Source organism: Rhipicephalus microplus, unplaced genomic scaffold (genome assembly GCF_043290135.1).
Source record: "Rhipicephalus microplus isolate Deutch F79 unplaced genomic scaffold, USDA_Rmic scaffold_507, whole genome shotgun sequence".
Taxonomy (NCBI): Eukaryota; Metazoa; Arthropoda; class Arachnida; order Ixodida; family Ixodidae; genus Rhipicephalus; species Rhipicephalus microplus.
The window spans coordinates 12,501-25,000 of NW_027465068.1; the positions used below are offsets into that span (position 1 = coordinate 12,501).

General features: G+C 61.0%; 2 non-coding genes across 2 annotated transcripts; both read left to right on the forward strand.

Moving 5' to 3' along the window:
* Nucleotides 1–8,408: 8,408 nt before the first annotated feature.
* Nucleotides 8,409–10,223, forward strand: LOC142794813 (small subunit ribosomal RNA). Its single transcript, XR_012892637.1, has one exon. It is a non-coding gene; the product is annotated as a small subunit ribosomal RNA (ribosomal RNA).
* A 1,719-nt stretch (nucleotides 10,224–11,942) lies between these two features.
* Nucleotides 11,943–12,095, forward strand: LOC142794805 (5.8S ribosomal RNA). Its single transcript, XR_012892630.1, has one exon. It is a non-coding gene; the product is annotated as a 5.8S ribosomal RNA (ribosomal RNA).
* The last annotated feature ends 405 nt before the right edge of the window (nucleotides 12,096–12,500 follow it).

The window sequence follows — 12,500 nt, forward strand, 5'->3', positions numbered from 1 at the left end:
CGGACTTTGCACTTTTTGGCTGTGCCTGGCTGGCGGCCCACTCACTCGATCGCCAGGTCTGTTTGCCCCGGTGGTTCCACCGCCAGGCTTAAGCGCGAACTTTTTTTGTTTGTTTTCTTTTGATTAAGCGCAAGCTTTTTTCTTTGTTTTCTTTTGATTAAGCGCGGGCTTTTTTCTTTGTTTTTTTTTTTTATTTCGCCCCGGCAGACGCGGTTTTTGCGCCGCCCCGGCTGACGCGGTTTTTGCCGCCCCGGCTGACGCAGTTCGGACTTAGCACTTTTCGGCTGTGCCTGGCTGGCGGCCCACTCACTCGATCGCCATGTCTGTTTGCCACAGTTTTCCCGGTGGTGCCGCACCCGGGCTCGCCCCGGCTGACGCAGTTTTCGCGCCGCCCCGGCTGACGCGGTTTCGTGCCGCCCCGGCAGACGCGGTTTTCGCGCCGCCCCGGCTGACGCGGTTTTTGCGTCGCCCCGGCTGACACGGTTCGGACTTTGCACTTTTCGGCTGTGCCTGGCTGGCGGCCCACTCACTCGATCGCCATGTCTGTTTGCCACAGTTTTCCCGGTGGTGCCGCACCCGGGCTCGCCCCGGCTGACGCAGTTTTCGCGCCGCCCCGGCTGACGCGGTTTCGTGCCGCCCCGGCAGACGCGGTTTTCGCGCCGCCCCGGCTGACGCGGTTTCGTGCCGCCCCGGCAGACGCAGTTCGGACTTAGCACTTTTCGGCTGTGCCTGGCTGGCGGCCCACTCACTCGATCGCCATGTCTGTTTGCCACAGTTTTCCCGGTGGTGCCGCACCCGGGCTCGCCCCGGCTGACGCAGTTTTCGCGCCGCCCCGGCTGACGCGGTTTCGTGCCGCCCCGGCAGACGCGGTTTTCGCGCCGCCCCGGCTGACGCGGTTTCGTGCCGCCCCGGCAGACGCAGTTCGGACTTAGCACTTTTCGGCTGTGCCTGGCTGGCGGCCCACTCACTCAATCGCCATGTCTGTTTGCCACAGTTTTCCCGGTGGTGCCGCACCCGGGCTCGCCCCGGCTGACGCAGTTTTCGCGCCGCCCCGGCTGACGCGGTTTCGTGCCGCCCCGGCAGACGCGGTTTTCGCGCCGCCCCGGCTGACGCGGTTTCGTGCCGCCCCGGCAGACGCAGTTCGGACTTAGCACTTTTCGGCTGTGCCTGGCTGGCGGCCCACTCACTCGATCGCCATGTCTGTTTGCCACAGTTTTCCCGGTGGTGCCGCACCCGGGCTCGCCCCGGCAGACGCGTTTTTTTTTTTCTTTCGCCCCGGCTGACGCAGTTTTCGCGCCGCCCCGGCTGACGCGGTTTCGTGCCGCCCCGGCAGACGCGGTTTTTTGCGCCGCCCCGGCTGACGCGGTTTTTGCCGCCCCGGCTGACGCAGTTCGGACTTAGCACTTTTCGGCTGTGCCTGGCTGGCGGCCCACTCACTCGATCGCCATGTCTGTTTGCCACAGTTTTCCCGGTGGTGCCGCACCCGGGCTCGCCCCGGCTGACGCAGTTTTCGCGCCGCCCCGGCTGACGCGGTTTCGTGCCGCCCCGGCAGACGCGGTTTTCGCGCCGCCCCGGCTGACGCGGTTTCGTGCCGCCCCGGCAGACGCAGTTCGGACTTAGCACTTTTCGGCTGTGCCTGGCTGGCGGCCCACTCACTCGATCGCCATGTCTGTTTGCCACAGTTTTCCCGGTGGTGCCGCACCCGGGCTCGCCCCGGCTGACGCAGTTTTCGCGCCGCCCCGGCTGACGCGGTTTCGTGCCGCCCCGGCAGACGCGGTTTTCGCGCCGCCCCGGCTGACGCGGTTTCGTGCCGCCCCGGCAGACGCAGTTCGGACTTAGCACTTTTCGGCTGTGCCTGGCTGGCGGCCCACTCACTCGATCGCCATGTCTGTTTGCCACAGTTTTCCCGGTGGTGCCGCACCCGGGCTCGCCCCGGCTGACGCAGTTTTCGCGCCGCCCCGGCTGACGCGGTTTCGTGCCGCCCCGGCAGACGCGGTTTTCGCGCCGCCCCGGCTGACGCGGTTTCGTGCCGCCCCGGCAGACGCAGTTCGGACTTAGCACTTTTCGGCTGTGCCTGGCTGGCGGCCCACTCACTCGATCGCCATGTCTGTTTGCCACAGTTTTCCCGGTGGTGCCGCACCCGGGCTCGCCCCGGCAGACGCAGTTTTCGCGCCGCCCCGGCAGACGCGGTTTTCGCGCCGCCCCGGCTGACGCGGTTTTTGCCGCCCCGGCTGACGCAGTTCGGACTTGGCACTTTTTGGGCTGAGCCTGGCTGGCGGCCCACTCACTCGATCGCCATGTCTGTTTGCCACAGTCTTCCCGGTGGTGCCGCACCCGGGCTCGCCCCGGCAGACGCGTTTTTTTTTCTTTCGCCCCGGCAGACGTGGTTCCCCCCCCCCCTTTTCGCTCGCCCCGGCTGACGAGGTTTTCGCGCCGCCCCGGCTGACGCAGTTTTCGCGCCGCCCCGGCTGACGCGGTTTCGTGCCGCCCCGGCTGACGCGGTTTTCGCGCCGCCCCGGCTGACGCGGTTTTTGCGTCGCCCCGGCTGACACGGTTCGGACTTTGCACTTTTCGGCTGTGCCTGGCTGGCGGCCCACTCACTCGATCGCCATGTCTGTTTGCCACAGTTTTCCCGGTGGTGCCGCACCCGGGCTTGCCCCGGCAGACGCGTTTTTTTTTTTCTTTTCGCCCCGGCTGACGCAGTTTTCGCCCCGCCCCGGCTGACGCGGTTTCGTGCCGCCCCGGCAGACGCGGTTTTTTGCGCCGCCCCGGCTGACGCGGTTTTTGCCGCCCCGGCTGACGCAGTTCGGACTTTGCACTTTTTGGCTGAGCCTGGCTGGCGGCCCACTCACTCGATCGCCATGTCTGTTTGCCACAGTTTTCCCGGTGGTGCCGCACCCGGGCTCGCCCCGGCAGACGCGTTTTTTTTTTTCCTTCGCCCCGGCAGACGTGGTTCCCCCCCCCCCCCTCCGTCTTTCTTTTTGTTTTTTTTTTCGCCGCGGCTGAAGTGGATTTTTCGGTGCCTCGACGCCCCGGTAGTCGCGATTTTTCCGTTTCCGCACGGCCCCGGCTGACGCTGCTCGGTCACAGTCGCCTTTTGTGAGGATTGCAGACTTCTTGAGCGCGGGTGTTTTTTTTTTGTTGTTGTTGTTGTTTTATTACGCATTCGCTCCAGCAGACGCTGTTTAGACTTTTTGTTTCCTCTTTTATCCTGCGACGAGGTGACGAGGTTTATTCGGTGCCCCGCCGCCCCGGCTGAAGTGATTTTTCCTGTCCCGTGCCGCCCCGGCTGACGCGGTTGGGACTTCGCGTTTGTTCGGCCGCCACGGGTTTTGGCGCACTCGCTCGGTTGCTTGTTGTTGCCACTTGTTGCGAACCCAGGTTTCTTGAGCGAGCGCGGGCGTTTTTTCTTCCTTTCTTTCTTTGTTCTATGTGTTAGCGAATCGGCCTTTAATATCACACGAGGACTCACAACCAACAATTTTCAGTTTGAAGTGTAAAAAATCTGCAGGTGTTGACGTAACTGACTTGCCCCGTACCCTTGAGTACATCCATGAAGTTCTCGTAGTACTACTAAATCGCATTATTCCAAGTGGAGAAATTCCCATAAACTTGCAAACCTCTACACGAAAATCGGTGCGCGTGATAAAGTTGAAAATTATCGTCCGATATCAAATGTGCCTTCTATAACACAAATTCTAGGAAAAAAAAAAAAAAACACTTGTTCGCCGTTCTCTGCGCCGTGACTGGCAGCACTCCGGCGAAGCGAAACGGGGTCGATTCGAGCACGATATCGGCGTCTTTCGACGTGCTCGCCGGCGACCGTCGCACGAGTACGTCGCACGAGCGCGTCTGCCGGGGCGCCGTTTGCGAAGCCGACGCAAAAGTGGGAACCGCCGCTCGGATGATCGCCGCTTTCGGCAGAGTGAGTGTTGGCACTCCGGGGAAGCGAAACAGCGTGAATGCGCCCACGAAATCGGCGTATTTTGAAGTGCCCGCCGGCGACCGTCGCACGAGTACGGTAAACCGCGTCAGCCGGGGCGTAGTTCGGGACGCCGACGAAAAAGTGGGAAGCGCAACTCGGATCTTCGCCGTTTTTGCAGGAGTGAGTGGCGGCCCTCCTGCGAGACCAAGAAGCATCGATTCGTGCACGAATTCGGCGCCTTTCGACGTGATCGCCGGCGACCGTCGCTCGAGTAGGGCAAACCGCGTCTGCCGGGGCGGGCTTCGGGACGCCGATGCGAAAGTGGGAAACGCTGCTCGGATGTTCGCCGTTTTTGGCCGAGTGAGTGCTGGCACTCGGGCGAAGCCAAACGGGGCCGATTACGGCACGATATCGGCGTCTTTCGACGTGCCCGGCGGCGACCGTCGCACGAGTACGGTAAACCGCGTCAGCCCGGGCGGAGTTCGGGACGCCGATGCGAAAGTGGAGAACGCCGCTCGGATCTTCGCCGTTTTTGGAGGAGTGAGTGGCGGCACTCCGGAGAAGCCAAGGAGCGCCAATTAGCGCACGATATCGGCGTCTTTCGACGCGCTCGCCGGCGACCGTCGAACGAGTAGGGCAAACCGCGTCTGCCGGGGCGGGGTTTACGACGCCGACGCAAAAGTGGGAACCGCCGCTCGGATGTTGGCCGTTTTTGGCAGAGTGAGTGCTGGCACACCGGCGACGCGAAAGAGCGCGAAAGCGCCCACGAAAGTGGCGTATTTGGACGTGCTTGACGGCGACCGCTGCAGGAGTACGAAAAACCACGTCAGCCGGGGCGAGCGACCCACGGCGGTCTGGGTGCTTATCGCTGCTATTATAGGGGCACCCCGGCAGACGCAGAAAAAAAAAATTTTTTTTCGACCTTCTTTTTTGCTGGTCGAGCTCGGGTAACCCAGGTCGCAATGGGAGCCGCGCACGAAAGCGGCGTCGCGAGACGCGTTCGCGGTCGCTAGTCGCACGAGCTCGGCAACCGCGTCAGCCGGCGCGGAGTTCGGGATGCCGACGGCTAAGTGGGTACCGCTGCTCGGATGTTCGCCGTTTTTGGCCGAGTGAGTGCTGGCACTCCGGCGAAGCGAAACGGGGCCGATTCGGGCACGATATCGGCGTATTTCGACGTGCTCGCCGGCGACCGTCGCACGAGTACGGCAAAGCGCGTCTGCCGGGGCGAGGTTTGCGATGCCGACGAAAAAGTGGGAAGCGCCGCTCGGATCTTCGCCGTTTTTGCAGGAGTGAGTGGCGGCCCTCCTGCGAGACCAAGAAGCATCGACTCGCGCACGATATCGGTGTCTTTCGACGTGCCCGCCGGCCACCGCCGCACGAGTACGGCAAACCGCGTATGCCGGGGCGGGGTTGGCGACGCCGACGCAAAAGTGGGAACCGCCACTAGGATGTTCGCCGTTTTTGGCAGAGTGAGTGCTGGCACACCGGCGACGCGAAAGAGCGCGAAAGCGCCCACGAAAGTGGCGTATTTGGACGTGCTTGACGGCGACCGCTGCAGGAGTACGAAAAACCACGTCAGCCGGGGCGAGCGACCCACGGCGGTCTGGGTGCTTATCGCTGCTATTATAGGGGCACCCCGGCAGACGCAGAAAAAAAAAATTTTTTTTCGACCTTCTTTTTTGCTGGTCGAGCTCGGGTAACCCAGGTCGCAATGGGAGCCGCGCACGAAAGCGGCGTCGCGAGACGCGTTCGCGGTCGCTAGTCGCACGAGCTCGGCAACCGCGTCAGCCGGCGCGGAGTTCGGGATGCCGACGGCTAAGTGGGTACCGCTGCTCGGATGTTCGCCGTTTTTGGCCGAGTGAGTGCTGGCACTCCGGCGAAGCGAAACGGGGCCGATTCGGGCACGATATCGGCGTATTTCGACGTGCTCGCCGGCGACCGTCGCACGAGTACGGCAAAGCGCGTCTGCCGGGGCGAGGTTTGCGATGCCGACGAAAAAGTGGGAAGCGCCGCTCGGATCTTCGCCGTTTTTGCAGGAGTGAGTGGCGGCCCTCCTGCGAGACCAAGAAGCATCGACTCGCGCACGATATCGGTGTCTTTCGACGTGCCCGCCGGCCACCGCCGCACGAGTACGGCAAACCGCGTATGCCGGGGCGGGGTTGGCGACGCCGACGCAAAAGTGGGAACCGCCACTAGGATGTTCGCCGTTTTTGGCAGAGTGAGTGCTGGCACTCCGGCGAAGCGAAAGAGCGCGAATGCGCCCACGAAAGTGGCGTGTTTGGACGTGCTTGACGACGACCACCGCAGGAAAACGAAAAACCACGTCAGCCGGGGCGAGCGACCCATGGCGGTCTGGGTGCTTATCGCTGCTATTATAGGGGCACCCCGGCAGACGCAAAAAAAAAAAAATTTTTTTTCGACATTCTTTCTTGCTCGTCGACCTCGGGTGACCCAGGTCGCAGTGGGAGCCGCGCACGAAAGCGGCGTCGCGAGACGGCTTCGCGGTCGCTAGTCGCACGAGCTCGGCAACCGCGTCTGCCGGGGCGGAGTTCGGGACGCCGACGGCTAAGTGGGAACCGCCGCTCGGATGTTCGCCGTTTGTGGCCGAGTGAGTGCTGGCACTCCGGCGAAGCCAAACGGGGCCGATTCCGGCACGATATCGGCGTCTTTCTACGTGCTCGCCGGCGACCGTCGCACGAGTACGGCAAAGTGCGTCTGCCGGGGCGGGGTTTGCGACGCGTACGCAATAGTGAGAACCGTCGCTCGGATGTTCGTCGTCTTTCGCCGAGCCAGTGCTGGCACTCCGGCGAAGCCGAACGGAGCCGATTCGGGCACGATATCGGCGTCTTTCCACGTGCTCGCCGGCGACCGTCGCACGAGTACGGTAAACCGCGTCAGCCGGGGCGGAGTTCGGGACGCCGATGCGAAAGTGGGAAGCGCCGCTCGGATCTTCGCCGTTTTTGGAGGAGTCAGTGGCGGCACTCCGGTGAAGCCAAGGTGCGCCAATTCGCGCACGATATCGGCGTCTTTCGACGTGCCCGCCGGCCACCGTCGCACGAGTACGGCAAACCTCGTCTGCCGGGGCGGGGTTTGCGACGCCGACGCAAAAGTGGGAACCGCCGCTCGGATGTTCGCCGTTTTTGGCAGAGTGAGTGCTGGCACTCCGGCGAAGCGAAAGAGCGTGAATGCGCCCACGAAAGTAGCGTATTTGGACGTGCTTGACGGCGACCGCCGCAGGAGTACGAAAAACCACGTCAGCCGGGGCGAGCGACCCACGGCGGTCTGGGTGCTTATCGCTGCTATTATAGGGGCACCCCGGCAGACGCAGAAAGAAAAAAAAAAAAAAAATGGGGACATGGCGTGCGTCACCGTGCGGCTTCGCAGCGTTGCCGAAGTCGCCGAGCCCTTCGACTGAGCCGAACGGCGGACAGGGAACGTTGGTCGGCCGTTCTAACCTGTCGGTGCCACGCCGAGACGTCGTTAAGGAAAACCGCGTCGTGGGCCTCTACGACGCCGTCGAGTCGTTGTACGTTTGGTGTCCAGCGTGTCGGCGGCGAGTAGCGGACACGTCGTTCACGACTTCGGTCTTTCGCAGTCGACGCGAACTTGCGGAGAGTCGTGGTGCCTCACGTTTTCGGCAGAAACCGCGGCGGAATTTTCCCGTGCGTGCGCGCACGACCTCGGTGCTGTGCCGTCAGCGTAGTGTTGCACAAACTCGTGGCCTACCCAAGGTGCGGTACGTTTGCGGCCGTATCCTCGGTGGGAATTTCGTGAGTAGGGTCGCAAATTCTACGACCTCGGCGGGTTTGAGAGCGACGTAGACTTGTGGCACGCTCAACGTGCCACACGTTTCGGGGCACACCCGCGGTGAAATTTTCTCGAGTACGCTCGTATTAGTGCCCAAGGAGGTCTGGGTACTTATCGCTGCTATTATGTGGGGGTTCTCGTGAGCGGCGTACGCGAAAGCGACCGGGTGTCTGATATGCGGCGGGCTTCGGCCTCGTCAAGCGTGTCCTCGGGTCTGCTCCAGGGGAATCCACGGCAGTCGTCTGCAGCCTCATCCGCTTGATGCGTTAGGGGCTGGTTGTCGGACGGTGCCGTTTTACCACGATATCGAGGTGTGTTCCGTGTCGTCCTCGGGCGATTCAGATGCGAAAGCGCCGAAGACGCGGGCGTGACCCGTCGTCTGGCGGCTTTGCAGTCTCGGCTCCGTTGCTAGTTCCGGCCGGTCCACCGACAGTGCAGCGGGCTTGGGCAACCCGCACGGCGCGACCGAGTCGATGCAACGAAAAAGAGCGAGCATGAACGTGCTTCTTGCCGCACGGCTCCCACTCGTCTTTCGGGAAGGTTGTGCCGTAGCGAGCTCGAACGCCGTCATCTCGGAGTGCAAAATAAGCGTGTTGGGGCGCCTGAAGGTGGCCTCCGCCGCACACAGACTGCGTCCGGCCCGCCGAAGGCGAGGACGGACGCGCAGTCGAACGATTACCTGGTTGATCCTGCCAGTAATCATATGCTTGTCTCAAAGATTAAGCCATGCATGTCTAAGTACATGCCGAAATAAGGCGAAACCGCGAATGGCTCATTAAATCAGTTATGGTTCCTTAGATCGTTTCTTCCTACTTGGATAACTGTGGCAATTCTAGAGCTAATACATGCAGTGAGCCTGGAGCCCTTTGGGTAACGGGTGCTTTTATTAGACCAAGATCGATCGGGTTTCGGCCCGTATTGTGTGGTGACTCTGGATAACTTTGTGCTGATCGCATGGCCACGAGCCGGCGACGTTTCTTTCAAGTGTCTGCCTTATCAACTTTCGATGGTAGGTTACTTGCTTACCATGGTTGTTACGGGTAACGGAGAATCAGGGTTCGATTCCGGAGAGGGAGCCTGAGAAACGGCTACCACATCCAAGGAAGGCAGCAGGCGCGCAAATTACCCACTCCCGGCACGGGGAGGTAGTGACGAAAAATAACAATACGGGACTCTTTTGAGGCCCCGTAATTGAAATGAGTGCACTCTAAATCCTTTAACGAGGATCAATTGGAGGGCAAGTCTGGTGCCAGCAGCCGCGGTAATTCCAGCTCCAATAGCGTATACTAAAGCTGCTGCGGTTAAAAAGCTCGTAGTTGGATCTCAGTTCCAGACGAGTAGTGCATCTACCCGATGCGACGGCTCGGACTGAACATCATGCCGGTTCTTTCTTGGTGCACTTCATTGTGTGCCTCGAGATGGCCGGTGCTTTTACTTTGAAAAAATTAGAGTGCTCAACGCAGGCGAGTCGCCTGAATAAACTTGCATGGAATAATAGAACAAGACCTCGTTTCTGTTCTGTTGGTTTTTGGAATACGAGGTAATGATTAAGAGGGACGGACGGGGGCATTCGTATTGCGGCGCTAGAGGTGAAATTCTTGGACCGTCGCAAGACGAACTACTGCGAAAGCATTTGCCAAGAATGTTTTCATTGATCAAGAACGAAAGTCAGAGGTTCGAAGGCGATCAGATACCGCCCTAGTTCTGACCATAAACGATGCCAACCAGCGATCCGCCTGAGTTACTCAAATGACTCGGCGGGCAGCTTCCGGGAAACCAAAGTATTTGGGTTCCGGGGGAAGTATGGTTGCAAAGCTGAAACTTAAAGGAATTGACGGAAGGGCACCACCAGGAGTGGAGCCTGCGGCTTAATTTGACTCAACACGGGAAAACTTACCCGGCCCGGACACTGGGAGGATTGACAGATTGAGAGCTCTTTCTTGATTCGGTGGATGGTGGTGCATGGCCGTTCTTAGTTGGTGGAGCGATTTGTCTGGTTAATTCCGATAACGAACGAGACTCTAGCCTATTAAATAGGTGCGGGGTTCCCAGCACCTTACAACCTTCTTAGAGGGACAAGCGGCTCCTAGCCGCACGAAACAGAGCAATAACAGGTCTGTGATGCCCTTAGATGTCCGGGGCCGCACGCGCGCTACACTGAAGGAAGCAGCGTGTCTTTATCCCTGTCTGAAAAGACTGGGTAACCCGTGGAACTTCTTTCGTGATTGGGATAGGGGCTTGCAATTGTTCCCCTTGAACGAGGAATTCCCAGTAAGCGCGAGTCATAAGCTCGCGTTGATTACGTCCCTGCCCTTTGTACACACCGCCCGTCGCTACTACCGATTGAATGATTTAGTGAGGTCTTCGGACCGATGTCCGGCGCGGCCTTTCGGTTGCGCCGGTCTGTTGGAAAGATGACCAAACTTGATCATTTAGAGGAAGTAAAAGTCGTAACAAGGTTTCCGTAGGTGAACCTGCGGAAGGATCATTAACGGATTGTGAAGGGTGAGCGCCTCAGCTGCGTCTGCGCCCGACACTTTCTGCCGCTGACCCCGTTTGGACGCGGGGTCGGCTTTTCCCCACGGGGCTGCCTGAATGTGGAGCGGCACCCCGTGACAAATTGTTGCGCCCAGCGGACGCCAACACCGCGACCTTGGACGGTCGGCCAGGTGGCGGACGCGGGTACAAACGGCGCAACGCACTCATAGGTCGGCTTTCGACCCGCCACTGCACCGTGGCTCGAAGCGCTCGAAATGCGCGACCCGACCGCTGCGGGACCGCCTAGTACTGTAAACAGGAGCGGCGGAGCGCGAACGGCGAGTCGTGGTTACGTCGGTAGAAGGCGAGGCTGCGCGTTCCCGAAACGCCAGCCGAGTGCCCTCCCGACCGTTCGAGCGTGCAAGAACGAGACCCGACAATCGCGCGGCGACTGCCAAGTACGAGAGGAACGGCACAAGCGTCGGCGGTCGGTCAAGGAACTGGCGATGTGACGGGTCCGCTGTGCACCAGTGCATACCGTCCCGCCGTCCGCGGCAAGCGCCTCCGCGTCCTCGGGTGACGGAGGCTGCCGGTCGGTTCTTGCAGGCGAGGGATCTCGCTGGCACCGGTTCGCGTTGACGCGCGGCCGGTCATGGCACGGCGATGCGACGGCCGAGGTGCGCAGTACTCGATGGAGGAACCGCACGCTCCGATGACCGTCCCGCCCTCCGCGGCGTATGCGTACCGACCGTAATGGTTGCAGCAGCGCCGGCCGGCTTTTGAATTCGCCACACGAAACACGGTGCGAGATCGCGGTTAGGGGAGCGTCGACGTTGCCAGGCGTTTTGCTTGCTGCCGAGGGAAAGGCGGCACGGCCACGTCGCGCTCGTCGCGATTAGCGGGTCTGCGCGCTTTGGGAAGGTGCCGCAACGACTTGCCGAAAGAGGAAGCACGGAAGAACGAGGGACTTGGACGTCCCGACAATTGAACGCACTTGCGGCCAGGCCCTTGCTGGCTTCGTTCTTCCGCCTCGAGTAGGCTCGTACGCGGCTCCGGCGCCGAAAGTGGTCCTTGGCACCGACTTCGGTGGACGTGGGAAGTGCCGCGCAAGTACGGCGCGCCTGGCTCCACCTGTTGGCTAAAGTAGGCAGCCGGATCGGCATTTTGGTGTGCGGTGGCAAACCGTGGATGCGAAAAAAGCTTGTGCGATTTCGTGGAACAAAAAGCGGGGGTCCCCCTTTTTATGCGGAGGAGACCGACCCGCCTGCCGTGGTGAACCGCGACGCCACGGTAAAAACGGGAGAGGCTTGTCGATGGGACCGTGCATCCCGCGCTCCACGGAGGCCGGGAGGCGGCCGCCCGAGGAAATGTGTAGCCGTCGAGGCCCGCATCTGCGTGCACTCTTATCCAAATGGGTGTACCGCAGGCATTTTCTGGTTAGGCGGGCCAATGAGAGCGAGCACACAACGATACCTACGGGTCCGGCTTGGAGAACCGGCTTCGACGCCTCCCGAGTATTTATAGAGGGGTGGACCACGAAAGCACTCGCAAGTAGCGAAAGCGAAACGCCGTCCGAAACACACCGTTTGCTCGATTTGCGGCAGCCGAAAAAGGCGCGGCAGAGTTTTGGAGTCCAAGCGTGCGCTGAAAAGCGCCCTTCTTGGCCACTGTTTGGCCGAGTGCCAGAAACGTTTGGTTTTGACTGTACGGAATTGAACAAACACTTTTTCACGACTCTAAGCGGTGGATCACTCGGTTCTCGGGTCGATGAAGAACGCAGCCAGCTGCGAGACTTGGTGTGAATTGCAGGACACACTGAGCACTGATTCTTTGAACGCACATTGCGGCCTTGGGTCTTCCCTTGGCTTCGTCTGTCTGAGGGTCGGATCACATATCAAGAGAGCCTTCGGCGCACAAGGGAACGTGAGCCGTCGACTCGTTTTGACCGCGTCGGCAACACGGACAGCACGCTGAACACCTCACAGCGAGCGCCAACAGCGGCCACTCAAGGGCGAGACGGTGGCGACCGTCGTGCCAGAGCCCAACCGAAACGGGGGCGACCGACTGCATTGAGGATGTGGCACCTCGTTGAGACCGCCGCAGGACTTCGAGTCGGAAGGAAGCCTGCAGGGAAAGTGCGGTCGAGGTTGCGTACTCCTCTCTGCGACCGGGCGCGCAAGAGCTGCGAGAGCCACGGACGCGCAACTTTAACGCACGGTAAACACGAGGAGCGAAAGCCGGCCAGCAAAGCTTCTCCAGCCGTGCGCAAAGTGCGCGAGATCGCAGCCTT